The sequence below is a fragment of the Thermobia domestica genome, chromosome 2 (genome assembly GCF_964235325.1).
Source record: "Thermobia domestica chromosome 2, izTheDome1.hap1.1, whole genome shotgun sequence".
NCBI classification, from domain to species: Eukaryota; Metazoa; Arthropoda; class Insecta; order Zygentoma; family Lepismatidae; genus Thermobia; species Thermobia domestica.
The window spans coordinates 385,764,759-385,779,582 of NC_137455.1; the positions used below are offsets into that span (position 1 = coordinate 385,764,759).

At 36.2% G+C, this 14,824-nt stretch overlaps 2 protein-coding genes across 3 annotated transcripts in view; one reads left to right on the plus strand and one right to left on the minus strand.

Moving 5' to 3' along the window:
- The window catches only part of LOC145678892 (uncharacterized), a 35,999-nt gene extending 35,784 nt beyond the window's left edge, over nucleotides 1-215 (minus strand). The window contains exon 1 of one of the 2 annotated variants that reach the window (XM_081749473.1): nucleotides 68-215. The gene's annotated coding sequence lies outside the window, so the exon portion shown is untranslated. Of the gene's footprint in view, nucleotides 1-58 lie in introns of both variants that reach the window. The other variant, XM_081749474.1, reaches the window with a different exon arrangement.
- A 2,540-nt stretch (nucleotides 216-2,755) lies between these two features.
- Nucleotides 2,756-14,824, plus strand: part of LOC145678893 (uncharacterized) — a 199,220-nt gene continuing 187,151 nt past the window's right edge. The window contains exon 1 of the mRNA XM_081749476.1: nucleotides 2,756-3,007. The gene's annotated coding sequence lies outside the window, so the exon portion shown is untranslated. The remainder of the gene's footprint in view (nucleotides 3,008-14,824) is intronic.

Here is a 14,824-nt window from a genome sequence, read left to right on the forward strand (position 1 = left end):
ACGGATGTTATCTTATGAATATTTAAGTTACTTTTTTAAGTTTAGTTAAAACACATACATTACATACGTTAAAACTTCAGTAATCGTTTTTTGACACTTGAACCTCCATATAAGAAACGCGTCTGCTTCACGGTTCACCACTATCAACACTCTCGTTCTCCATTTTAATTGTGTACAGTGTATCAAACCCGGACGTTGATTAAATAACCAACATTTAATCACATTCTAGATGTATTTGACATTGTATGACAATAAAATGTTCTTTGATTTACTGCAAAATCAAAAAGAGACAATTAGATATAAGGTTTATTTTTTATATGTATATAAGACTTTTCATACCTCTTGATCTTTTTCATATTGTAGTAGGCAATACTGTTTTATTGTACCGATGGGTGCGACAAGGGGAGGATTAAACAGAGTTGCCAATTTAAGTTTCAAAAGATTCTGCAATTTACTTTATATGTGACGCAATGTTTCTTTAAAAAAAAAAAAAATCTCAGCAGAATAAATTCAATGGGACTCACGACAAAGATAATCCAACCTTGAAAAAAAAAACAACGACTTAAGAAGAGGGGAGTTGATAAGCCCTTAGGTTAAATCTCTGCAAATCGTTCTGCACACCATATTTTCAAGGAAGCATAATATTGAAATTATAGGATGGGTCAAGAGAACTATACTTCTAGTTCTGAAATATTAAAGTAATTTATAAGTATATACAAGGGTAAAAGTGGATCTGAAAAGGTAGGAGGACGGTAAGTAACGGCATGATGTCAAGCCGTCCTCCCTGCCTATCTTTGCCCATTGTAATTTTTAAAAAACTGTGGGGACGCCGTACATATTTTTTGAAGGTGAGCGGACGGCGTCCCCCTGCATTCCCCCGCACTTTTACCCCTAAGTATATGTATTATTATTCAGCGTGAAATAGGATAGATTATTGTTGGATAGGGATTCATAAAACATTGCTTGTATTGAAATTTATTTGTTCTTTGTTTACGACATCAAACCCAGCATCGTTTTATCTTGTGACTTCATACAAAATAATGTTAGAAATAGCTAGAGGTTTCTGCGGATGAGGACATATTTTAGTTCCTGTGTAAATGGCGAATAAAAATGCGGATATTCGTTAAAAAAAAAAATTAATGATCATTATTCTAAACATTAATAATTCTTTACATCTTGTAATAACGTGTAATTAGCGTTTCGAGTCAAATAACGCCAGAACGAAATTGGGTTTCATTAATTATTTTTTTCCTTTTCTCTCCTTTTAACCCTTTCAGTGCGTAATTTTCAGATGCGAACCGCTGTAAAAAAGTATAATTTCTTTTAGAATTTTGGAATTTGTTGCCTTTTAATAACTTTTGAACCTCTCAAGCAATCACAATGAAATTTTCGGCATTATGATGTTTGTTGCTTCTAATTAGCGACTATAACTTGTCATTGTCGTATTTATGATTATCATCATCATCATCATCATCATCATCATCATCATCGTATGGTTAGGTTACACAAAATTTGGGAATGCCTCAACAGATCAAGCCCAATCTTTCTGTGTGGTCTCTTGGGGTTCCTAGGTGAGTGCAAAGTCGCTAAATATTGTCGGGAATAACATTACTCATACTATGGGCAAGTATATTCGCCATACGCAATACAAAATAGACAAAGCAAAATGAAAGCGTATATATACGCCATCCGCACAGCAGGTGCGTTTTGAAGACACGAGTTAACTCGTCACCCACACTGAAGGGGTTAAGCACTATAAAATGAAGTGCTACTCTGATTTTAAGACTGCGTGACGTGACTCATTTTTTTCTTCTTCTTTCTGAAAGGTCTGTTATCTCCATTTTACCTTTGCTTTCCAGCAAAATCATTTACATCTTATGAGTTAGGAAAATCAAATAGATTTTAATCTAAAGTTAATTGACAGATTTGGCATTACTAGCCTGATAATTTTCTTATGAGAAATCTGCATTTTGATGGAGTCTTTCAGGTAAGTAGGTACGTTTTCCATTAATTTCCTATCTCTGTTTGCATGAGTTTTTTAAACACTTTATTTAGCATATTTGAGTTGAGTTGAGTTGATTTTAACGTCCCTTTGAGTAGCGAGACTATATGAGACGGAACCTGCTGATTAACGTGGAATCTGAACCACATGGGCTCTCGCCAAAAATCGAACTTAGCGTATTTGACGTACAGTAGAAAGGGATAGTATTTAATCTTCATCAGGAATATATTATATCACGGGATTTACGAAACTAAAAGAGAAATATTTACGGTTGTTATAGTAGGAATTCTTTTTGAAATCATGATTGTTATTAAACAAACAGGTATTATATAATAGTTAACTCATTATCTGCGGATGCAAGTGCGGGTCGAGATACTGCGGACGAGGTACGGATACGAATGTGATTTTTAAATCCGCACAGACCTCTATAAATAGCTATTATTATTATTATTATTATTATTATTATTATTATTATTATTATTATTATTATTATTATTATTATTATTATTATTATTATTATTATTATTATAAGTAGTAGTAGTAGTACTAGTAGTAGTAATAGTAGTAGTAGTAGCAGTAGTAGTAATAGTAGTAGTAGTTGTTGTTGTTGTTGTTTTGTTTTGTTTTGTTGTTATTGTTGTTAATCACGTTATAGAGATTTTTCTGTAGTTAGCAACATTGTCTTGTGTTTATAGTAGTGTTTTTGAGCGTGAGCGACAGATGTCTGCACCAGTCCAGCGATGCTGCAATCACTGCAGAGAAGCCGTGAAGTTTGAAAAGTGATAAGACGTGAATATTTTCACGCAAGTGACAGCAACTCTTCCGAATACTGATCATTTAAAACGGGAGAGCTGACTATAGTAAATATATTGTGGTTGGATTCATTTAACTTTGTGATTTGTAATTAAGTGTGTTTGTGGATATATTTCCCGGAAGATTTTGAGAGGAGTTCTCTTAAGAACGAGCATCGGAAGTGCAATCGGTGCAGATGCTGTTTTGCTAGTGGTAAGTATTGGAAGGGGGAAAGACATCAATTTTATGTCGTGATTGAAATGTAGGGCACCATAATTTATCAGTGCGTTGACTCGCGTGCAAGAATTGATTCCCTCAGGGGTTGCACAATCAACGTGTTGCAACATTACTGTATTAATGTGTTCGTGCAACAATTATTTAATCACTTGAGTGTTGTTTTTCGCTTCGCCGGTGTGATGCTGCGAAAATTGACATTACATATACAGTATGTAGCACATGTGATGTAATTGTAATTTATTGAAATCCATTCTAGGACACTGTTATCTGCTTTATTGCTCTCCCAATAGTATGTTCATGTCAAATCTTATTATTGGGTACAGTTATCAGATAATTAATTTATAAAAAATATACTTGGTACCAGTGGCGACTCTTAGGAAAACATTTATCGCAATAGGCTAAGGGAAGAACAAGCGTACTTTATATAGGCTACAACTCTTCTATACAGCTTTCTGAACCTTGAAATCTTTCAGACTTAAGTCCTACGGTTATGCCGGCTAGGCTGCTAAAGGAGACGCTGATGATCAGACATGAATGTAATGGTGGAATGAAGAAAGTGGGACGGAACGGGAGAACCCCGAGAAAAGCCATGCACAAGGTGTTTATCTACCACAAAGGCTTTCTGAAGCTGTGTGCAGCTTTTCCCCTTATCTAGCAATGAAATGTATTATTATTATTATTATTATTATTATTATTATTATTATTATTATTATTATTATTATTATTATTATTATTATTATTATTCTCTAATTTATGATTTCCTAGACCAGTGGTTCTTAGCCGGTGTATCGCGACATGATTGTGGAAGTTACGCCAGTTCAAAATATGGGACGGAGTTACCGAAAACTGGGATTATAGGAGCAAAGAATAGACGTTTTTTGACTTTATATACGAGTATTTTCTACAAGTGCATAAATTATACTATATTTGTTTTAAAATCGATGTATTTTTACAGGTAATTTAAAACTTGTCATTCAAAATGTACTACTACTACTTTTTTTCTTATCTGTACTATGTCTTAGAAAACTTGCTGAGATTAGAACTGTTCTATTTTGTTACTATTTAGATGCCAGGCACATTTACTTGACTCACACTATATTCTACAGCAGTGGCATGCGCAAAAGGGAGTTCCTGTTTCATCCCCCTCTCTTAATGAGATGTGGAAAAGTAAAACATATATCTCTAGATTATTTGAAGATATCTGATGTTAATGTAACTAATATATAAAGCTTGTGAACATTCTAGAAAAACCATGAACACTTCACAAACACGAACTTTTACACCGCTTCTATTTTCCTGCTCAATTCTATACTAACATCATTACATCAATATATCAACTATGGCTATAGTACTAACTTTCCATTCCGCTTTTTGCCCTATGTCATTTAAATGTCAAAATCATTTCTTTCTAAACCGAACTATTAGAAACACACTTTGAAAATCGGAAAGAAGAGAATTAAAGAGACATTCGGAATGCAATATTTGTGACGAACGCTCAAGAGGATGGAGAGGTAACAAAGACATATTTAAAGGAAAGTGACATGGACGTAAGCCAATGCGTGTTGAAAACACCAAAGAAAGCAAGCAGCCTGATTCGTTATTTAATTTGCTAGTCAGAACAGACTAAGCTTAAAAAAAAAAATCTGGCACAAACCCCAAAGGGCTTAAACCACTCTGTCGGCTTCCCAAACTTGTTGTTACAGAGACCCACATTAAATAAAAAGTATTTTGTGGTCCACCTATTTTTATTATAATACACATTGACATTTTACATAATGGTGGTGTATTTCAAAGCGATTAAATTTTGTAAATCATATCTCTAATTTATGATTTCCTAGACCAGTGGTTCTCAGCCGGTGTGTCGCGACACATTGGTGTGTCACGCAGTCCCGTAAACTGTGTCACGAAATCTTAGAATATATGTATAGCTCTAAATCATGAAACGTTTATTAATTAGTTAGAACCAATTTTACCTATCCGGCATAACCGTAGGACGTAAAACTGAAAGATTTCATTTCATTTCATTATAGGCTTACAGTACTCTATTATAATTTATTGTTATTATTAATAAACAATCAAATAAATGTGGCACGAGTTTTATGTGTTCAATAAAGTGTGTCGTCAGTCAGAAAAGGTTGAGAAACTTTACTAGACTAAAAAAGAAAAAATACATGATATACAAAAAGTAATTGGAAAGTATAATCTTTATACTACTATTCATAATGAGACGTATCCGATGCATGTACTCGTTTTCGATATTTATTAATAACTGCATTGGTATCCACGCTGGTACGAGTTACTTTCAGGCGCAAGGAATTGGACACTTGCAGTCGGTTTCTGTATTTAGTCTTCATCCCCACTTATATTTCGGCATCAAAATAATATATATAATAATAAGACAGCCCTCGACCCACACTTTGAGAAACACTGATCTAAGGCTTTCATGTAACTCTCCATCCTTTTGCTGAAGGTGACGATATTGCTTCTTCTATATGTTTTCCAAACCAATCAAAACTGTGCCTTCATTAGGAGCTGAACCTGACATTGGAGGTGAGATAATTTGGTGGGGAAGGGCCTAGGTAGTGTATATTAATCTTGCACGATGTTCTACTTCACAAGGCACTTGCTTCAAGCCCCGGTCATGGCTTGGAACCCTCATTATAGTAACTCCTGTTTCATATATATGAAGACAGAATCAATAAGATGATCGAAAACTTGAGAAAGGACTGTGAAGAATATAGGATGAAAATAAATGTTAGAAAAACAAAAGCAATGGTGATTGAGTCCAAAGGGTTGGTATCAAATATAGAAGTAGAAGGGAAATAAATATATTAGGTGAGTAATTTTCGATAGCTAGGTAGTGATGATATGAAGTGTGAACGTGAAATAAAAGCAAGGATAAGAATGACGAAAGAAGACTTTAGGAGGAAAAAAGTTTTTGTGGGACCTTGAATAAAGATTTGAGAAAAAGACTCATAAAGTGCTTCGTGTGGACATTACATGGACATTACACAAAAACGATGGAAAACGACCTGAAGCTTTCGAAATGTGGGTGTGGAGAAGAATGGAAAGGAAGCGGAAAACGAATGAGAGGGTGTTAGAAATGATGAGGGGAGAAAAGAAAAATTTCAAGTAGGCCCTATAATTAAGAAGAGAAACTGGTTGGGACATTGGCTTAGAAGAAACTGTATCATGACAGACGTTTTAGTGGGTATGGTGGCAGGAAAGAGAGGGAGGGGGCGAAGGATACTACAAGTAATGAACGGTATCAAAACAGAAAAATTATACGTGAAGACGAAGAGGTTAGCGGAAGGCCGTGGAGTGTGGAAGCTTCTCAGCTGCAACAAGTGACCTGCCAATAATGGCACAATACTTATGATGATGATGATTTTCTTCATAACCTCGCTGTTGCAGAAGGATGGGAAACACAAGCTCAAACTCGAACCTGACATCAGTGTTCAGAAATGCAACATCTATCAAGTACAGCCTTGTGTCATATTCCATTAATTGTGACATCACACGTTCACTCATTCGATAAGCGTCATTTTTTCTTCCTACTGAAGGATAAACACAAGGAAATGCTGCCAAAACCGGACTTGAAAAAAAAAAAAAAAAAAACAACTCAATAGAGTATTGTGGTTGTATTAAATTCTGCTTATGATGCAATAGTACATGGAATAGAAAGGTAAAGCAGGTTTTCAAATTAATTTAGTTTTTCGTCATGCTCTATGACGTCATATTACGTCATCGCTGCCTTCTTTGGCATTCCTGTCTAGCTTGGCATCCATAATACAGGTACAGCATTCATAAATCGCACGTGATCTGTCACGTCCTCTCTCCCTCATTACTTATTTCATACGTTACTAGAATAGCTGAGATCATCGAAGGATGTCCAGCTGTGTCGTAATCGGTATGCTGTTAATGATTCATGTGTTCGTTCTCTAAGAGTGTATATTTAGCTGCCTGGCTTTATACGAGTAATTATAAACTTTCTTCTTTGACGTATATGCAGTTAGTACCTTTACATTCCTAAATATCAGGTAGAAAATGAAATAAAATTAAACTGAAGGTCACTGAATATGCTCGTATAAGGGTCAACCAAATGGTTAGTAAATGAAAATGTGGGAAGAAATGGGAAATCCATTGAAAACCACAGACACACTCTTGTCCTCAAAAATTCATATGGCTGCCTATCGATATGATCAGAAGAGGAGTGGCGCCACTTTCCCCATATAGACTTAGTTTACTTTCAAGCAAATTATGCTAAATTTTCGCAAACGATTACAAAGATTTTGTCCATATTCATTAATAATAAAGGTTGGTTACTTTCTTTTTATCTTCGACAGACTTAAAAAAAAAAAAAATCTACTGGGGCGATTTTATTAATCTCTAATAACAGTTCATTAATGTCCCTACAAGTAGCATAACTTATTTCTGACTAACTCTATGCCTATGAAATCCGGAGGTTCAATGACGCGTTTACAAAAGCCCTCCATTGACTCCTATCCTTAACCAACTGGGTCCAGTTTCTACTTTGTATCCTTATTTCTGCGAGATCCATGGTAATATTGGCCTCCCATCTACGCCTAGGTCTTCCTAATGGTCGTTTTCCGATTAAACTTCCAGTTAAACTTTAAAACGTACTTACTTTTTTTTTCATTCTGGCTACATGACCTGCCCACCTGAGCCTCCTAGTTTTGATGACCTGAGCAATGTTTGGTAAACGGTATGTAGCTCCTCGTTATGAAGTTTCCGCCATTCCCCATGCTTGTTCCTCTTGGGTCCGAATATCCGTTTCAGGATATTATAGCGATTTCTGTTTCTGTTCGATTAGCCTCTGGATTATACGATTCTGCTGTGTGCATTTCTGTTTTTTCCACGAGCAATAGTTTTTAGTTGCGTGTTAAATAAATCGTCGAAGAAATATTTCCATCTATTCAAGATGCTATCTGGTTCAGTGAGAATTGTTCAATAGGCTTTTATATATATAAGCGCAAAGTTGATAGCCTTTCATAAATTCGTTGATACCGTTATGCATATCCCGAATGTTTTTGTTTTTATTATCTTCAAGATAATTAATTTTAGCTTTCAAAAAATCGCGTCTCTTTGTTTTAAAAGTTTTGGAAGTTTCCCACAGATGTCAACGAAATTTTGTGTTTTTATTTGAATTTTGAATTTTGTACTAAAGGCAGTTTTGCCTGTTTTCTCTTCTTTGGGAGTTTAGTGCACTCCTGGTCGAACCATGGTTTGCTCCTATGTTTTTCCGTGTGCCCCAATTTTTCTTTTGCTGAAGTTTTAATGCTCTCCCTAATTTCAACCCAAGTATCCTCAACACTAGTGCATTTCAAACCTTCTAAAACTGAGAATATGGTATTCCCTTCTCACCTGGTTCTCCTCTTTTTTTATTTTAATTAAACCTCTCCGTTTTCAGATGTTGAATAATTTCTTTATTGAACGATAATATCTCTCTTATTATCGTTGCTACCAGAGAGCCTCCAATACAAGGAGTAGTTTACTCTTGTGGATTTTTTTTTTTTTCGAGAAAATATATACGAAGTAGTATACTTCTGAAAGTGAGTTCTTTTCCGGACAATGTACTAAAAAAGACTCAGATGATTGTGTTCATATGTCGTAAATAAATATTTTATTAACAATTCTCAATATTACATAAATCTTTTGCCATAAAGATCTTTTGTCTCTTAAGATCTGGAGAGAATGTGAGAAATATCTCAGTAAACGTTGAGATAAGAATAAGTGCTAATTTTCATGAATTTCGAGGGAAATGAAAGTGTATGAATGAAACAGTCGACACTGTGACCTTGGCAGTGATTTCAACGGTTGATTCATGGCATGTATTTATTTGCATGCAGTGCGTGGCCAATTAGCGGGATGTTTCCAAAGCTCAACGAGTTGTTCGTGGGTTGTGACTGACTAAAGAAGGGAAATCGATTGAAATTGCGTTTTCCGGTTGTTGCTTGTTTGATTTTTACTTTCTTTTTGTGCAAAAGTGTTGGATAGTTTCATGGCTTTCTTCAGATACGTTTTTTAGTTAAATAACAACGTAAAAGCAGAGTTCTCTTCGTTGTTGGACAATGTGGTCATAATATTTTGTCTTTAAAGATATACCTATCCAGTAATCGTGTACAATATGAAAACAAAGAATATTTGTTTGTTGGAGTCGTGCGTTCCTTTCAGCACCGAGGCTATATGAGATGTGGACGTCGGAGCTACGCACTACGCGTCACGTGATTGTATACAGAGTTGTTCAAAGTCAATGTTACGGGTCAACGTGAACAAGATCGAAACGATGATAGTGTCTGCCTATTATTTAAAGTGTTATTTAAGATCTACTACAAATAAGAACGGGCTAATTCAATCTCTGCGCTGTAAATAGAGAAACGATATACTGTATAGTCATTCTGTGAACTATAGACATGTTATCCATTTCTTTGCAAAGAAGAGAGTTCGTCACGTGGCAATATTATCTTGTAATTATAAACATAAAAAATATAATGTATAAGATAAAATATATTTGATACTTGTTTATTTCATTAAGTCTTCTTGTCTGTTTTCTAAAGTTAAAGTATGTTAAATTAATAATTAAAAACTAAAACTTTAATTTTTAGTAATTTGCCAAAAAGAGGGTCCTGATTCTGTTACAAGGACCTTCTTTAAGTCCTGTCGCTGTTTTTGTATTCTATACAAGTAGGGGTGCGCACAAGACGAGTTGAGACAGGATTTTCCTGACAAAATTCGAGTCGAGACACGGCTCTTCCAATAGAAAAATATACATTTTTCGAGTCGAAACATCACTTTTACAGCACATTTTCGAGACGAGACAGCCACAAATCTTGTCTCATGCGCATCCCTATTTACAAGAAGGATCTTATAAGCATGGTCTTAGTTCAATCTCCGTAATAAGTTTTTGTTGATCAATGTCGAGTTTGGTTTTGCTACTATGCACCTTGCTATTTAGATTTTAAAGAGAAGCGGCTGCTACGTGAGATTGAGAAACTTGTTTGCTCAATGGCTCTATTTACCTTCTGTAGCGAAGATAGAGACTCTTGGATCTGTGTAAGCTCCCATAGGAGACAATGTAACAATTTTGTCATCCGTAGCTCGGAGCTCCGGATGACTGTGTGACGGACCCTACAGTTTAAGGTGGAATACGAACCACTGCAACGCGTTTAAAACTTTTCATGCGCTCCCATCGGGAAACGAACCCGGGATCACGTGTACAAAGGCGCACGCGCTAGGCACTAGACTAGCGGGAAAGTCTATTCAATAAATATGCGTGCAAAAGAGATTGTTTTTTGTTATTTCAAATTAGTTTTCCTATTTAGAAATAAAAGTCACCATATTGTCCTGCAACGGGCTAGATAAAGAATATTTGTTTCCATTGGATATTACAGTTCATTCTGGTAAGCTGGTTACGTAATCTTTTGAGAGGTCCTGGATATATGTAGTGTATTGGAAGACCTCTTTGAAAATCTATTTTAATAAACAAATGTCATCTTCTTGTCCATTGCCCTCCTCTGGCTCGGCCGCATCGACAACATTATAACCTCCCAGTTGATCTGCATTTGCTCCTTGGCGATGACACTCATTTTCTCACGTGAGATTGAGATTTTGCATGCAATTTAATTTTAGCTGTGTGTGGATATTTTTATCATGTATTTTAATTAACTTATTTCTAGTTTTATTATTGTTGATTTTGTCTTAGTCTTGTTTTCGTGTGTAAGTTATGTCATTGCATGAGTGCGAGAAGACCTAGCTCTCGATGCGCCCACAAAATACTCTACTCTAAACAAATAAAGAAATAATTCCTTTTAAAAAAAGAGAGAGAGTCTATGAAGCAATATAGCCAGCAACATGGCTTAAATTGGCGATCACATAGTCTCTTATGCAACCTGTCTTACAAAAATGTTTAAAGGGTTGCCTATGCTGTAGGATATAACCGGTAAAATACGAGTTTCTGAAACATTGGATCTGTGATAAAAAAAAATGAAATGAAATCTTTGAGTTTTACGTCCCTCGGTTATGCCAGTTAGGCTAAAGGAGACGTTGATGATCAGTAATGAATGAAATGGTGCAATGAAGGAAGTGGGAGGAAACGGGAGAACCCCAAGGAAACCCACGCACACGGTATTTGTCCACCACAAAATTCACTTGTCGGGGGCTGGGATCGAACCCGGGACCCCAAACACCAGAGGTGAACGCTCTACCACTGAGCCACGGCGGTTCAAAGAAGAGAATTCGAAAAACATCCCTAGGGAATCTTATTTAAAAACCGTAAGATTAAAATTTGGTGTGGGTGTATTGAATGGTGTGGCCTCTGGCAAGTAAACAGTTACACCGGGAGAACAGACGGACAACCGTCGAAAAATTTTATTTTAGGTATGAATTCAATTTTTTTTCATCACAATTTCTGTTCTGTCCATGCTCGAAAGTATATATATATATAAAAAAAAATTCCAAGTACAACTTGCAAGGCCAATTTGTGCTGGAACTACTGACAATCACGCTGAGAAAAATCTGTTATCCAGACAGTGGTATATTGTACAAATATACGGATTCTTGTTGTTTACTACGGAAATCTGTACGTTATACATATGGTATATACATACTACCCTTCTCCCTCTTAGATGTAACATCATGTCGCTGCAGATTGTCTGACATTTAACCATATTCCGTATATTACAAACGTATGCGTATGTTACATACGTCAGCTATATGTTATATACGTCTATCTGTAGGTGAAATCCTTAACGCCTATATACAGTCCTTTCTTTCATACGGAAAATATGTTTACTAAGAACACTTATACGGAAAGTACATATAAAACACATATTTAAGTTATATGCTTACTGCAGGATGTTACATTAGGTTGTACATTAAGTCCAAAAACAAACAAAAAAAAAAAAAAATCGCACGCATCGTGTACGATAAGCGTACGTCACATGCGTTTTTTTTTCTCGCTGCATAATAGTGAGAGATGGAGTCGGTCACAGCCTATGTTTAAAGGTACTTTTCCAGCATTTGCCTCATGCAAACGAGAAAAGCCTTTCTTGTTCGTTTATTTATTAAAGATACTCATCACTTTTCAGCACCCAAGGTATATTAGACGCGAACCTACAATTTAAGGGTCTTCACTACAGCGAAATTTAACTACCGCTAAATTTAGAGTTTTTCTTTAATATGTTCAAAACAAATAAAAATATTCGAAAAGCAGAAACATAGTGAACTACACAATACAATTTTGCATGTGATACCTTTACCACAATTCACTTATCTGCTTTTGGTATGCCGCTATTTACAGAAGCCGCAAAAAATGCTAAATTTATCTACAGTTGCAATCGAAAGTAGATAAATGGGTTTGATAACGATATCATATGGAAAATTGTATTGTCTAGTTCACTTCGTTTCTGCTTTTCGAATATTTTTATTTGTTTTGAAGATATTACAGAAAACTCTAAAATTAGCGGTAGTTTAATGTCGCTGTAGTGAAAACCCTTAAGGGAGAATGTGCACCACCGTAATGAGTTTAAACTTCCATCCTGTTCCACTGGTAATGGAAGTCGTAACACGCACCAAAGACAAGCGCGCTAGCCACTAGGCCAGCGGAAAGGGTCAGGAAAGCCTTTGAAATACCTGTCACCGGAATCGACCCCTCTGGTTGCAAACTAAGAACACTAACCATTGTGTACGATACTTGTCACTTTCTTTGTTCTACGCCGCATTATTCTCTTAGCTCCTCCGTGGTTAAGCGGTTAGCGTATGCGCCTTTGGCGTGGGAGACCCGAGTTCGATTCCCGGCGGACGCTCATGTGGTTCTGATTCCACGTTAATCAGTAAGTCCAAGTCTCATACAGCCTCGTTGCTGAACGAGACGTTAAACCCAAAATCAACTTAACGCATTAATCTCTAAAATTTTATATTTGTCATTTCGGGACATCATAAAGAGAAACGGCAAATTTTGCTTCCAAAGATTGATAGAATTTTGACTTTGAAGCGTTAGCTTCTGATTGATGTGAAGTTTCCTTCGGTGGGAAGTTACCTTTTGACCTTTCTGCCTCCTATTGTTTATAATTCAATTAGGATAGCGTGAAGGCGCGTTGTTAATCATCTCCAATCATAGAGTTTCCTTTTCCACGAATACTTCCATGTGTTAACTTTAACCCAGCGCAGCGCTGACTCCGAAAGTAAAGAACACACTTTGTTCGATGAAAGTTTTATGAATTTGCGTGCCGTGGACTTCTTTTTTCATCTCTAGTTCTTTACGACTAAGCCAGAAAAAAAAAAGAGGAAAATGTTCCACCCAGTTTCCGAGGTAGTTAATCTGTAAAAATAACGGCTGATACATTATGGAGAAGATTGTTATGTTCTCAGGGCCTCTGGTGTAATGTCTTCAAGTAACCTCCTGAACTGTTTCCTTTACTCAGAGTATAATATTGATATTTTTAGATTATATTACGTAAAATAGTGAAAATGTCATGGTACCTTCAAAATATTTAATGTTTTCTGAAAGCAGCAGTGATAATCATCTTTGCTGTACGTATAAAGGAGCAGTACATAATTTAGCCTTATTGTTACGGTGGAACTCCTGTGCTTTTCTTATGCCAGTGTGTATGTGCTCCAAGGTCGTAGCCAGCTGTACAATCAAAGTGGAAAGGCATGGGAAATGGCAAAAGAGAGCAATAATAAGCAGGTTAGTTTTTTTATGTGTGATAGAAGAATACGAGGAGAGTCCAAAAACTTCTTGTCCGCGACGTCAACAAGCTTTGGCAATGCCTATCGAGAAGAGTGTTTTCTCCTGCTTTTGTTAACTATGGGTCAACAGGAGTAATGGAAAATTTATGACAACGAAGGTGTTGATTTTTTTTTAAAAAAATGTCATTCGGGGCCAAGTTAGGTGAATACAGTTGGTGCTGCAATATTTGAAAACCTGCCTACCAGATGCCAGCTTGCACTTGAACAGATACGTATTTAGAGATATTGTCTTGAAGAAGCAAAACAAAGTTTCGCAATTTTCCATGCTTCTTTGATTTGATAGCCTTACGTAAACTCATAAATGCGCCACAGTACAAACAGCGACGCAACTATGCTAGTTGTCGCCCGGGGCAATAACTCGCCTTAGCGCCCCCCTGACCAACCAAACCAAAACGCTCTCTCAAATATTTCTCCAATTTCGCGCACTTCCAATCCGGGGCACAAGCCCCGTTTTCCCCCTCCCCCTAGTTACGTCAATGGCTGTAGAACCAGTCCAGTAGACTCAAACTATTACCTTTTCTGCGAGTACCGTGCACAAAACTTTTTTCTCTCATGGACTGTCATCTGAAACTCAAAATGATTTCGTCCATCGTAATAATTAAAAAGCTGTATATTTCAAGTGAAGAAAAGCCAAATTCCCAGCAATAACCTTTGGAAATCGCTATTTCTGACCTGATAACATGAACAGCATCCAGCGTCAGCTGTCTTTCCTCAAACCTAAATGTTTTGCTAATGTGGAATCAGTGCTGCTTCATAATATTTTCAAAATGCCTCCTGATGATATGATAATGTATCATTGGTAACTTTGAATCATTTCTTTCACAGTTGTGGAAGCTAATGATCGTTCAGAGCGATTTGTATTATCAGACATTTTCCTACTACAGGCAAACTCATGTTTGGTACTTCTTAATGTCAGTGGCGTATTTTGAAGTCTTCCGGGCCTACCGGCGATAGCCCTAGAGTATTACAAAATAAATTTATTATAATATAAACTTAGTATATTGATAATTTGATACTTATTAT